The sequence below is a fragment of the Agelaius tricolor genome, unplaced genomic scaffold, assembly GCF_023055355.1.
Source record: "Agelaius tricolor isolate 1412-34295 unplaced genomic scaffold, bAgeTri1.0.p SCAF_73, whole genome shotgun sequence".
In the NCBI taxonomy this organism is placed as follows: Eukaryota; Metazoa; Chordata; class Aves; order Passeriformes; family Icteridae; genus Agelaius; species Agelaius tricolor.
In genome coordinates, this window is record NW_027269333.1 from 301289 (window position 1) to 315524 (window position 14236).

The 14236-nt window shown below is 44.3% G+C and overlaps 2 long non-coding RNA genes across 2 annotated transcripts in view; both read right to left on the bottom strand.

The window, feature by feature from the left end:
* Positions 1-4265, bottom strand: part of LOC139585325 (uncharacterized) — a 64103-nt gene extending 59838 nt beyond the window's left edge. Inside the window, exon 1 of the long non-coding RNA XR_011677038.1 lies at positions 3947-4265. This is a non-coding gene — a long non-coding RNA (uncharacterized lncRNA). The remainder of the gene's footprint in view (positions 1-3946) is intronic.
* Positions 4266-11218: 6953 nt separating this feature from the next.
* The window catches only part of LOC139585326 (uncharacterized), a 64100-nt gene continuing 61082 nt past the window's right edge, over positions 11219-14236 (bottom strand). Inside the window, exon 3 of the long non-coding RNA XR_011677039.1 lies at positions 11219-11321. This is a non-coding gene — a long non-coding RNA (uncharacterized lncRNA). The remainder of the gene's footprint in view (positions 11322-14236) is intronic.

Below are 14236 nucleotides of genomic sequence, written 5' to 3' on the forward strand. Positions count from 1 at the left end.
GAGTGATAAGAGCAATCCACTTGCTCCATGTGGCACTGGTGGCATGGTGAGTGGAAGGAACCTTGCCTTTGAACATCCACCCCAGCACTGGTAGTCGGGGTGCCAGGAGGAGTTGCGCTTCTGTACCAATCACCTCTGAGGCGGCTTGGACTCCTTCATAGGCAGCCAAGATTTCCTTCTCTGTGGGAGTGTAGTTGGCCTCAGAGCCTCTGTAGCCTCGACTCCAAAATCCCAGTGGTCGACCCCGAGTCTCCCCAGGCACCTTCTGCCAAAGGCTCCAGGACAAGCCATGGTTCCCGGCTGCAGAGTAGAGCATGTTCTTCACATCTGGTCCTGTCCTAACTGGGCCAAGAGCTACTGCATGAGCTATCTCCTGCTTGATCTGGACAAAGGCCTGTTGCTGCTCAGGGCCCCAGTGGAAAGTGTTCTTCTTGCGGGTGACCAGGTAAAGAGGGCTCACGATCTGACTATACTCAGGAATGTGCATCCTCCAAAAGCCTATGGCACCTAGGAAAGCCTGTGTCTCTTTCTTATTGGTGGGTGGAGACATTGCTGTGATCTTGTTGATGACGTCTGTAGGAATCTGACGCCGTCCATCTTGCCACTTCACTCCCAGGAACTGAATCTCACGAGCTGGTCCCTTTACTTTGCTCTTTTTAATGGCGAAACCAGCTCCCAGGAGGATTTGGATGATTTCCTTTCCTTTCTCAAACACTTCCGCAGCTGTGTTCCCCCACACAATGATGTCATCAATATATTGCAGATGTTCTGGAGCCTCACCCCTTTCTAGTGCAGTCTGGATCAGTCCATGGCAGATGGTAGGACTGTGCTTCCACCCCTGGGGCAGTCGGTTCCAGGTATACTGCACTCCCCTCCACGTGAAAGCAAACTGAGGCCTGCATTCTGCTGCCAGAGGAATGGAGAAAAATGCATTGGCAATGTCTATAGTGGCGTACCACCTCGCTGCCTTGGACTCAAGCTCCTACTGGAGCTCTAATATGTCTGGCACAGCAGCACTCAGTGGTGGAGTCACCTCATTCAATGCACGGTAGTCCACAGTCAATCTCCATTCTCCTTCAGATTTTCGCACAGGCCAAATGGGGCTGTTGAAGGGTGAGTGGGTCTTGCTGACCACCCCTTGGCTCTCCAGCTCTCGGATCATCTTATGGATGGGGATCACAGCATCTCGAGTAGTTCTATACTGTCGTCGATGCACTATGGAGGTGGCAATTGGCACTCGTTGATCTTCTCCCATCAGACATCCTACTGCAGATGGATTCTCAGACAGCCCAGGCAAGGTGTTCAATTGCTGGATGCCCTCTGTCTCTACAGCAGCTATCCCAAATGCCCTCTTGAGTCCTTTTGGGTCTTTGAAATACCCACTTCGAAGGTAGTCTATGCCCAAAATACATGGGGCCTCTGGGCCAGTCACAATAGAATGTTTCTTCCACTCATTCCCAGTGAGGCTCACATCAGCTTCCACCAAAGTGAAATCCTGGGATCCCCCTGTCACACCAGCAATAGAAACAGACTCTGTCCCCACATGTCTCGACGGAATTAATGTACATTGTGCGCCAGTATCAACCAAAGCTTTATACTCTTGTGGTTCCGATGTGCCAGGCCAACGAATCCACACAGACCAGAAAACACGATTTTCCCTGGCCTCTACCTGGCTAGAGGCAGGGCCCCTCTAAGCCTGGTTATCCTTCTTTCCCTGGGCATAAGTCTTAGATGTTCCTTCAAGGGGATCAGACGTGGCATCATCAGCATCATACCTGGCGGTTCGGCTACGGGCAACTGGAGCTGCTTTCTTCCTGGTGGCTTCCTTCAATTCACGCACCCGTCGTGCCAGAACAGCAGTAGGTTTTCCATCCCACCTCCTCATATTTTCTCCACAGTCACGCAGGTAGAACCACAGCTCTGTTCGTGGGGTGTACCTTCTCTGGCCATCTGGGGAACGTCTGCCTTGGATACCAGAACCTCTGATCTGTACTGCTGAGATTTGGAGAAGGTCTTCTTTAATCTCCTCTCTGAGCTTCTTATGATTCTCCTCTATCTTATCCTCTAAGTTCTGCAGACGTGTTTCTACCGCTGCAATTCTGGCATGTGTTGGGCCATGCACAGCATCTGCATATGCTCGGAGCTTCCTTGCCATATCCAGCATAGTCTCGTCCCTCTCATCCCGCTTCATTATGGCTAGGGCAGAAGCATATTTGTGTGGCCCAAGTCGCACAAGTTTCCGCCACATCACAGACGTGCGTGGCACCAGGTCTGGGTTCCTAGTTGTCACATCATCTGAGAAGATAATCTCTGCCACTGCCATCTCTCTCAGGCGTTGGATCCCTTGCTCTATGGTCTTCCACTGTGTCTGTTGCATATAAAGATCATCTGCACACAGGTATCTTTGTGCAACACTTTCCAAGACCCGTGCCCAGAGGCTCTGAGGGTTTGCCCCCCTCATCATTCCTTGGTCAATGACAGGATCATGTGACAGGGATCCCAAATGCCTCGCTTCTGTGCCATCCAGAATTGTAGCCTCGCCTGCAGCATCCCAGAGATGGACTAACCAACTAATTATGGATTCATCAGGTCGTCGGGTGTAATCCTTCCGTAAACCACGAAGGTCCTTCAGGGAAAAGGACTCAATATTTGCATCTGGTCTTGCACCTGCTGCTTTGACTCCTGATTTTATGTCAGGAGGCATTGAGGTTCCTTCTGCTGCATCATCATCATCATCATCATCCACTGGTCGATTGGTCTTGTCTGTGCATTTCCCACTTCTGGTACTGGTAGCAACAGCCATTGGTTTAGCTGCTGGCTTAGGCTCACTATCTGGTTTGGCTGCTGGCTTTGAGCCTGTGGTGTTGGCGGCAGCCTGAGTGACTGGGATAGCTGATTTATCTCCCTGCCCCCCTGCCTCCGTCTGCTGTCCTACAGTCTCCAACAGAGTGCGATAAGCATATGCCAGGGCCCAGCTCACTGCAATGACCTTTCTCTCCTTAGGCTCATCCTGGTATTTCTCTTTCAGATATTTCCCCACCTCAGCTGGGTTCTGAATTTGTTTATGGGGAAAATCCCAGACTATAGGGTCGGAGAATTCCTTCAGGATGTGGCCCATTTCGTCCCATTTCCCACACCACTCAGGATGTTTCACCCCTGGGTCTACTCCTAAGTCAGGGGTCTCATCAGCCCGTCTAGAAATCTCAGCCCTCATTCTGGAGAGACAGCAGACTGTATAGAGGAAGGTTACCAGATTGAATACAAGAAAGATGGTTTCTCTAACATTCAGGGGAAACTGAACATCCTTTACTACTGATGCAACCGATTCATAGGAGAAGAAGGAAAGCAAAGGCTGAAAAGCCTCATTCCCTGCTGCTCCTCCTCTAACAAACTGGACGAATAACCATAGCCAAGAACCATTCATACCTGGAGCAGACCCCAACATGTTTATAAACTTCTTGCACATCATTGCCATCAAGCCCAGCAGGATAGCTATTCTGGTCACTGCCCCTCTGCTGTAAAAACTACGTATGAGGGACAATACTAGAACTATTTCAGGATAGGAAAATAAACCTAGGGACCACAGAGGTATTAAAATCTCAAAAAACCCTAGGGACCAGAAGCACATGCAAGCCTTCACCCCAACACTCATCATCAATTCAAAAAGCATGGCTATTAACTGCTTCAAACAGAGAGTAATGGCAACCAAAATACCCACAAAACAGGGTTTTTCCACTCACTCTCTCGAGCCCAGCGTTGGGTGCCAAGATTTTGTCGAGGTTTAGGGCAAATTTGGAGGAGAATTTCCAAATTAGGGCTCCTCCAGTTAGCAAACCCACACAGCCCCTCCCCCCAGCCGGTTCGGGAAGGATTTCTCGGAGAGGAGTGGAAAGAACCTGTTTATTTAACAAGCACAGCACCCCCCAGCACACAAAATGAACAATACCGGATGACACCACTCTGAAAAAAAATGACAAATTCAGAAAGTCTCTCTCTGGGGGTGGTCACTCTGGTCTCAGTCCCTCCGGCGCTGGGGCTGCTGCTGCAGGCCAGAAGGTGCAGGATCTTGGTGTTTCTCAGGTCCCAGTCCGGAGCAGGTTCGAAGTGATCAGAAAAAGGAAAGGAGAAACCGTCCAGGAAGAAATTGGACAGTTTAGCTGAATTAGCTAAAGAGCAAAAGCAAGCAGAAGCAAAGCGAGCAAGAGCGAGAGAGCAAAAGCAAAAAGCAAAAGCAGCAAAAGCAAAAGCTGCAGTCTCTGTGTCCCGCCAGGCTGATAAGAAAACCAAAACAAAACTTTCCCGCTTCAGAGCCGGTCTTAAAGGTACAGAACATAATATCCAACCTTAACAGAACACATGAATGGGGATACAAGCATCATAACGTCACCCTAGGACACCATTTGAAAATGGATTTCTATTATGTTTCTGGTTGGGATTACCAGACATCATTTCTTGTGAAGTCGAGGGACTGCAGTTAGCACTCCAATAATTTCCTTCCCTGAAATTCATCTGCATTTGGTCCTTTTACCAGAGTCCCCATTTATTAGTGAAGGTATACTCTATCTATGCATTAGAATATTCCATTAGAGTGTGTGACTCATACTTGCTAGTTAAAATTAGCTGGAACGGAATGGATAGTTACAGTTGCTTGTATACAGTAGTCTTATTTTGGCAAGTTTTCTTTAGACAATGTTGAAGTACCACTAGCAACTAGGAAGTACAGCTTGCAGCAGGGAAGGACACTCTTCTGCTTTCTCAAGTTTCCTGTAGTTAAATAGACGCCAAAAGGCTTTTCCTAGTACTACTAGTGTCTCGTAGGAATACTTGATCTAATCCTATCTTTGATCAAATTCCTAATGGGTTACTTTTCTACAAGGCAGAACGTTTTTTCTTTTAATAATATGTATTTTGTAAGGTGGAAACATGAACTTGTGCACCAGTCCCGTGGAATGTACTCCTTATTAAGTTTCACAACCTTCCTTAGAAAATATTGACTGTGTGTAACTTCAAAAGAAGAATTCTGGGCATCTTCATTCTATTGATGTAATTGTTTTTCTGCCATGCTGGTATTGTTTTCTATCATTTTTACCAACAGAAATATTTTTCCCTGACACCTATGGAAAAGACCTATGTTTACTCAACAGTGCAGCATCAGTCCATTGTTTAGAATGATTTCAACATGGTCCCAAACATATCGGACAGCTAGACAGCAGAGGTTAGCAACAGGGAATGGGAATAACTTCTGAACCGTTTCAGTAGATTTCCCAGGAAGGGCTTGCTTTCTGCCACTGCAAATTTTCCCAGAGATTTTGTCTGGTGAAGAGTTGCATCAAAAGAGTATTTTTGCCCAAACCTTGGGGCAAGCTCTGTTTCCGATTTACTAGTGAATGCAAAGAGGGTGAAAGTGCTGCTTCAAAGCCCTCTGTGCACTTTCTGTACCAAGAGGGGGGGTGACCCCAGAAATAAGTTTTGATCTCTCTTCAGAACACAAGGCATGTCATCACCTCATTCATCTTCTTCTGGGACTCATAGCATCTTAAGACGAAGAAGCTCTCTTGCTTGCTGAAGTGCGTTCAGCAAAAAAACCTTGTCTCATCAGCAGGTTTGAACACAACTACAATCGAGTCAATTCCAATGCTGGCAGGGCAATACTCTACCCCACTAGTAACATGCCACTATTAGAAGACTGTGTAAAACCATTTTTGTTCAAAGTAATCGGAGGGAAAAATAGAATTGGGAAGAACTGCACATTGTTCTGGAAAAAGCCTCCTGCCTCAGTCTTACAGACATCATTTGCTGGTATCATTTTTAATAGTTGGGGTTTTTTAAATTTTGTAGAAGAAAAAATATTACTGCACCTTTATGTTTCCTTAATAGAAGTACAGCCATTTCAGAATAGAATAGAAGTAAGCCATTTGAATATGTACAAATGGTCTTTTCAAATACATATGCTATAGCCCACTGTGAAAGTAAGTAGCTATAATAGAAATCTAAAGGTTTAAAAAGATTTTGGAAGAAAGTAAGTCTAAGGTGATAGAAGAAGAAGAAAACAGCAGTTTTCTTCTGGTGAAAAAAAAAACAAAGGGAGGACCTTGTACAGTGGAGATGTATTATTTGACTTCCTGAAAAACTGAGTAGGTTTGCTATTGCCAATGGTTTTCATTAGGAAGGAAGAGATTCCTTTGGCAAAAAAACCCTTCAAATTGACTTGACAAAAATGTTGTTAACTTCACCAATCCTGAAGAAAAATTCTCATCACTTGATCTGGAAATCATGATGGTAATGGAGACAAGGATGTCTAAGCCATGCCATCAGGAACATCAAAAAGCATTAGAATGCAGGTAAGACTGAGCTCCTGAACTAGTGTGAAGAGAATGCAAGAAAGACATTTTCCTTTAAGAGTCTTCAGGATGGAGAGCAGATCAAATTTTTTCATGTGAAGTATTTCTGAATAGAATGAATCTTCAAAATAACATTGTTTTCCAAAACCTGTCTACAGGATCTCTTACCATGATACACAGTTCCTATGAATAGAAAAAGCAAAGCACTTTTTTCCAAACTGTTGTGCACTCTTAAGCAATCTACAATAAAAATAGTATTTTTTCATGCTGGGAATGATGTGAATTACAAAAAGGCCTTGTAGCACCCTTGGCACTGTAGTCTCTTGATTAGCATAGCTTTTTATTCATCGAACACATTTCACATTGACTATTTTTCTCTTTTAAATAACGGCGTCTTTGTACTTATGCAGCATCCATGAAGAATTTCTTGGGTGTTATTTTGTACCTGATCCTAAATGGCAGGTTCTGCATTCTGCCATCTGTCTAGCTTTCCCATTTGATGCAGCTTCTGAGAGGTATTTTCAGAATCGAGGACTACTTGCAAGAATGATGCTAAATCCATGCATTGTACTCCTTGGTTAATGCAAAACTATTTTTCCTTTACAGTTCAATGAGAACAGGAAAATAATGATGCTGAGTTCAATCCTTAGAGTAATCCAAAGAGGACTATTATCATCATTAGAAACCAAGCAAGGTGTATTTATTGCACATGCAGTATACTCACTGATGCAAATTACCCTGTAAATTCAAAAGGAATCTGTATCATAGGAGTGGATGGACTGTTTCTATTGATATTTTGCTTAAAGCAGAAAATTAATTCTTTTGACAGCCAACTCATAACTGCAAGCTCACTTTCAACTACAGCTTTCAACCAGATGAAACATGTCTGTTTATAAAACGATACAGTACAGTACACAATAGCAAGTCAGGTCATAGACATTCAAAAGAAAAAAACAGCTCAAAGGACAGATTCATTCACGTCTACAAGCCCTCAAGAGTGTACAGGTCAACTGTCCCCAGAAAACTAGGCTGGTGGCGCAAATTCTCTATGTTGGCACCAGCAGAAGCAGCTGCTATCTTGATAGGATGCAATCTTGCTTACATCACCCTTCAGAGCAATCTTCTGTACCCCTGCCCAATACACCTTCTGCTCTATTCCTTGGACTTCACATTTGCATTTCTACAGAGTCCTGTCCTGCAAACTGACTCAAAGTTCAGGTAATAGATTTCCAAGATTTAGAAAGGTTGTGTGAGGTTTATTTATTTCATATTTCATTCCATCTAAGCAAACTGTAACTTTCTGAAGTGAAATATTTCGAGTATGTCCCGTGTATTTTAATGTTAGCTCTGCTTCACATTAAAACTTCTCACAGACCCCTGTGATGCCTTGCTGCAAAAATATAGAGCTGCAAAGAGTGGTTGTGGGAAGTTAGAATTGCCAGAAAACCATACAAACAATCTAACAATAGAGCCTTGGATTTCTGAATATAATTGCACCATGTAAAGTCAAAATATAATATTTAAATGATTTTAGATAATGATGAGTGTGGGCTAGAGAGAATCCAGATAGAATTTTATTTTTTTAAACAGTTCCGGGAAAAACATGGCCTTGACTTGGAAGTATAGCATGAAATATTTTTATACAGCATGAGTTCTCATTACCTAATCATATGATTTGTAGACCTGAATTGGAAACCAGGAAAGAAACAAAGAAAAATATTCAAGCTATAAAAGATGGGAGTTTAAAATTTTCTTTGAATTTCTGATTAAAGCTATTAGGTAGCTAAATGGTCACCCATTATTTTAAAAAGCATCTGGACATTAAAAATAGGAAAATAGGTAAATTTCTGCGGGACTTGGACGTCAGCTATTCCTGAAAAGCTTTATTTCACTGCTTTCCAACCCTGAATCAATCCACTGAAACGCAGCTGTATTTCAGATGCTCAGTGGAACTGTCCATGTAATGCATATAGTTGACAAATAATCTGCAGAAAAAGCTAGATCCATTTGAAGACTTTTTTTCTGTAAATGGCATTCACATGATTTGTACAAACACACAGATGGGATTTCTGCTGTCTTCTTCAGGCCACTTCCTCCAGAGAGCTCTCCATCAAATCTCTCTAGTTCTACTCTTCTGGTGATCCAAAGTCAGCACTGGGATGGTCCAAGTGCATGAATTACTGTCTGCTAGAGGGCACCCCGAGGGCTTCCGTGTGCAGCATCACGTGAGCCCTACTAATGTCACCCTGTTGGTATAAACTGAGCTAGCTGGACCTTAAGGGACAAGATTGTGCACTGATATTGTAAGAGAAATTAGGTACTAAGAAGGAGGCTGGAGGATTTAAATATTTCTGCCTCCAGCTTAAGCAACACTCAATCTTGGTCTTTATCTGAAAAACTAGGTGAATTAACCCATTTGGCATTCCTATGCCAAAAATGTCAGTAATACAACAAGAACCGTCAAAAGAGTAACAATTCCAATCCTTACTTTATAAAAATAATTCATTGGAAGAAGTCGGGAAGAAGGATGAAACATGCCAATATCCTACCCTGAGAATCATTCTGTTGATTTGCACAGGTTTCTTATTATAGACCCATCTAATGCATTGGACATGCATGCTTGTGATGACACCAATACTTGCAAAGCTTACCAGATAAACCATGTTCTCTTCAGACAGCACAACATTTCTTGATGGTTGTGTTTGCTAATTACATTTAGACTCAATGTTCTTAAAGGTCTTTTCCAACCCAAGTGATTCCATCATTCTCTAAGTCACACATCCTGCTTGTCCTGGTTTAGGGCAAATTTGGCAGCAATCCTCAAGAAGGGGTGATTTATTAAAAATATTGATCTAGTACTGATATCCCACTGTGACGGACAAAGGCTCTCTAACAGTTGAAAATTAGAAAGTGTATGTTTATTGCAACGCTGGGCAGCGTGCGGGATACCTCCCAAATACACACTGTGATTTAGAGGTGATAACAGAGTCTTTTTATCTATACAAGTATTGAATACCCAAAAGACAAATACATACTCATAATTTAGGTACATCCCATCATTCCCCACTTCGTATGGTAATTAGTTCAAAAGCTATTAAGCACGCGTAGTTTGTTCCTCAAAATGAATCGGTGGTCCCTTTCATGGGGAGGGGTTCCAAAATGAAGAAATAAATGAAGTCTTCCTGCTTCTGAACTTTCTACATTTTCAATGCAAATATGACAAATGAACCCATTGGTAGAACTCCCATTCCCCATCTTCAATTGGTCTCAGAACAGAGGTGGCCTACAATTGTCTTATGTTCCTAAAAGCTATTTATGAGTTTCTATATTCTTCATGATAAACCCAGCTAAGCAAACATGATGTTGATAAGCAATCAATTATTCGTTAACTACTAACTCTTAACGTCATCAAGGCCTACCTATTTATTTTGATAAACTCTAATAAGGCTTATCTCTAACTAAAACCTCAGCTCCTCTAAAATCCCTAAATTTCTTTAAAGTTTATGTCTCAGGGCCCACCCCCCCCCCCCCCAGAAAGCCCACCTACAGGGCCCCTCCCCTCAACTGGTCTGGGAAACATGTCCTCTGAGAGAAGTGGAAAAAATCTGTTTATTTAACAGGGAAAGCACCCCCCAGCACAAAAAATGAACAATACCAGATGACAAAACTCAATCGCCGCCCTGAAGAGACAACAAATTCAGAAAGTCTCTCCTGCGGATGCTTGCTCTGTTATCAATCCCTCCGGCACTGGGAAAGGCTGCTGCCCAGAGTAGGCCCCCATAGGCCACAAAGTGCAAGCTCTCAGTGCTCTCCAGGTCCTAGTCTGGAGCAGGTTTGAGCAGTTCCAAGAAAAGGGAAAGAAAAAAAGACAGTCCAGGGAAAACTCTGCCTCAGCCAGCTAAACCAACTGAAAAGCAAAGAACACTCTGTTCTGCTCCATCAGTGCCCAGACAACACAGTGCAGCCCAGAATGTGGAGCAGTGTTGCTTTTAGAAGGTGAGGGCAGCCTGTGATAACAAACTCCGTACTTCTTCTTCTCCCCACCTTTGCTCTCAGAAGCAGTCTTGAAGGCAGAGAATAGAATATCCAGCATTAACAGAACAGATGGCTGGGGATACAAGCATCATAAAGTCACCCTAGGACACTGCTCTACTGAGATATGTCACCAGACTATGCTAAGACAAAGTTTTGGAACTGCTAATTAAAATTCTACTATCACAGTGAAGCTGAGGAGGAAAGACAGCTCACTCCAGTTACCTTGTGGCATGCCAGGATGCCAATACTTCCTTTCAATCACAATGGTTTTCGTCTCTAAGTCCGTGACATCACAGGCATAATTCAACATCTTTTGGGCAGGAAGGAAGATATTCTTCTTCTCATTATACTGATGGGTAAGCTGAAATGCAAAGCAGTTAATTCAAAGTGAAACAGCGATAAAGTCAATAGTAAAAAAGTTTTGTTTACCAACCCGAGTCCTTACTATCCCAAAATACAAGAACAGCTGTAAAAGCCTTGTGGTTTCTTAATTTTTTCCTATACCTACGTGGGAGGGTAAGGGATAAATGATCCCAAACAATGGTAGTCCACAACAAAGCATTCTTGACATCATATTCAGCTTTTGCATAGTGAGCTCTTCACCTGATCAAGTTATTCCATTGCAATAGTGTCGTGGTTTAGGGCAACTTTGGAGGAGAATTTCCAAATTAGAGCTCCTCCAGTAAGCAAACCCACACAGCCCCTCCCCCCAACCGGTTCGGGAAGGATTCCTCAGAGAGGAGTGGAAAGAACCTGTTTATTTAACAAGCACAGCACCCCCCAGCACACAAAATTAACAATACCGGATGGCACCGCTCTGAAAAAGATGACAAATTCAGAAAGTCTCTCTTGGGGGGGTGGTCACTCTGGTCTCAGTCCCTCCGGCGCTGGGGCTGCTGCTGCAGGCCGCAAGGTGCAAACTCTTGGTGTTTCCCAGGTCCCAGTCTGGAGCAGGTTCAAAATGGTCAGAAAAAGGAAAGGAGAAACAGTCCAGGAAGAAATTGGACAGTTCAGCTAAACTAGCTAATGAGCAAAAGCAAGCAGAAGCGAAGCAAGCAAGGGCGAGAGAGCAAAGCAAAAAGCAAAAGCAGCAAAAGCAAAAGCCGCAGTCTCTGTGTCCCGCCAGGCTGATAAGAAAACCAAAACAAAACTTTCCCTCTTCAGAGCCGGTCTTAAAGGTACAGAACATAATATCCAACATTCACAGAACACATGAATGGGGATACAAGCATCATAACGTCACCCTAGGACAAATAGTTTGGGGAGTATCTTAGAGGGCTGGCTGTTGTTTGGTTTAAACCATCTTGATCATTCAGGAACCCAGTAGCAATGAGAACGTTCAAAATAAGATAGTGCTACACATTGATTTTCCAATATGACAGACATATTTCTACAAGACAGAAGGCTGACCTAATGCTTCCCTACAACATGGCTGAAGTGGCATCCTGTTCCCCATAGGTTTTTCCGTTTAATTTTAGCAGCTTTCTTACTAGATTAATGAGCTGAACTAACTCAAAAAGGAATCAGATAAGTGCCAGAGCTTTAAAACAAACAAACAACAACAACAACAAAGATGCAAAATGGTGATTTGTGGGTGTGTTTGAAAATAGAAATTTTTTTGTATTTTTCATAGAGACATGGCATTCTCTAGAATGATATTGCTCCAACGGTTTGAGTTTGGTTTTCCTTTTCCCCCTCAATTGAAAATGTTATGCATTTTTTTTGGCCATTTCAGTGAATAGATTTTCTGATACGTGTGAAAGACAGTCTAAAGTTCCCCACATTTGCCTCACAACCATTCCCAGGACAGACACTGGGACCCTAAAGACACCGATGGGAATTCTGGCCTGCCAGTAATGGATGAACACCAAAAATCCTGAGGCCCCTGAGCAGAGTTCTGGCCTGCCAAGTGATTGTTCACAGCTGTGTCTTCAGTGACTGCTTCTAGCAGGGCCTGCCAAAGGGCGACCCAGCCTATATGCTTGCACCTGCTTCACGACAAGAGACCAGGAATTTTCCCACCTCTTGGCCAGACGAACTTGCTGGGGCAACTTGGTAGCCCCCCCATGGAAAATCCTTCATCTGCTCCACTACCGCCGTGAGGCACGGAGATGAAGCCCCCCTACCAAGGACTGAGACTGAGGCACCCGTAATTCTGATGCAGGGGTGCTGACCTGACTGAAGCAGGATGCCTGCTGAGTGTTGCCTACAGATGTGCCTACAGGACCTAGACTGGTTTCCCCCAGAAAGCAGTCCTGAAACAGTGGGTCCCACTCACTGCTGATACTGACTTATCCTGCTGAGAACATGGACTGTCTGTACCCGTCTTCAATACCTTTTTCCCCCTCAGCAATTTCAAAAGACTTCTTCTTCTTGATTGTATCTGTTCCCCCTCATCCATTTCAAGGTCTGTTTCCCCCCTCAGCAATGGACTATAATAGAACCTTGAGTTAACCAGGCAGGGCCATTATCTTCCCAACGTGACTAGGCAAACTCTGTCGGCTGGACTATGAGGACTTAGTCTCTCCACATTTGGTAGCTATACTCCTGTCTTGGTTCAGGGCAAATTTTGGGGAGAACCCCCAAAGGGGCTCCTCTAGGAAAGCAGATTCATTTGGCCCCTCCCCTATGAAATATTAATCCCAATATTACCGGGTGGGATGTGCCTGGGCTCGTCTGACCCTTGCTGCTGGGCCAAAGGCGGCAGCTGTGATGTTTCACCTCAGAGATACATTTGGCCGGCTGCATCCTGCAGCTAGGCACTCGCAACAAATCCAGGCATAGTAGAAACTCAGTTGACCTCTGGTGGAAAAGGTTCAGGGGACGGTGAAGAGAAAAAGGAGAGGATTCTGCTGTAGAGTTTTAATCCAGAGTTTATTCCAGGATGACAGACCTCTGAAACTTGTTACAGCTCCCAACAGAATCCAGACCGCATGGTCCCGTCTCCTTTGAAGCCCGGGGACAGGGGCAGGGGAAGGCACAGGTGAGCCACCAACCAGGTGGGAGGAGGGGAAGGCTCAAAGGATAAAGACACTTGGACAGGCCAATGAGCCCGGACCTGAGGGGCAACTTTTGAACTTCTGCCAACCACACCATGACCCTGCTGGAATGTTAAGATTGATGGACAGCACTTAGCAGGAGGGCAAAGGGGGAGGGGAAAGGACAGGTTTCACCTATCCCAACACCTGAGGGATTTTCCTGTTTCCTGAAACAGGAAATGGCGTCACACTGCAACACTCCCCCCAACCGGTCCAGGAGAAAATAGCTCCTTGGAAAGAGGTGGAAAAAGCCTGTTTATTAAACAATAAAACCTAAACAATATTGAACAATAAAACCCCTTGTTGCTCCAAAAGAGATGACAAACTGAGAAAGTCCCCTCCCTCGGTTGCAGTTCAGCTCACACAGGCTCTTATCAGTCCCTCCGGTGCTGGAAATGTTGCGGGCCGGGCCCGGCCTGGTGGGCCACAGGTGCTAGCTGCCGGTGCTCTTCTGGGTGTTCAGTCCAGAGCAGGTTTCAAGAGGTCCAAAGAAAAGGGAAAAAAGAAAAGAAACCACAGTCCAGGGAACTTCCTTGCCTCAGCAAGCTAAAACTAACTAAAAGCAAAGGAGAGCTCTGTCCCACTGTCTGTTCATCCCCAGACAACACAGTCCAGGAGCAGGAATGTGGAGGAGTGAGTGCAGTGTCTGAAAACAAACTGCTGCTTCTTCTCTCCCCCCTTCACTCTCTGCAACAAGTCTTAAAGGTGCCAAACTTATTATTCAGCAGAAACAGAACAAGACTATTTGGGTTAAAAGCATCATATAGTCAAAGAAGGACAACTCCCTCTCTCTTTCTCCCCCTCTTTTCTATTCTTTTCCTC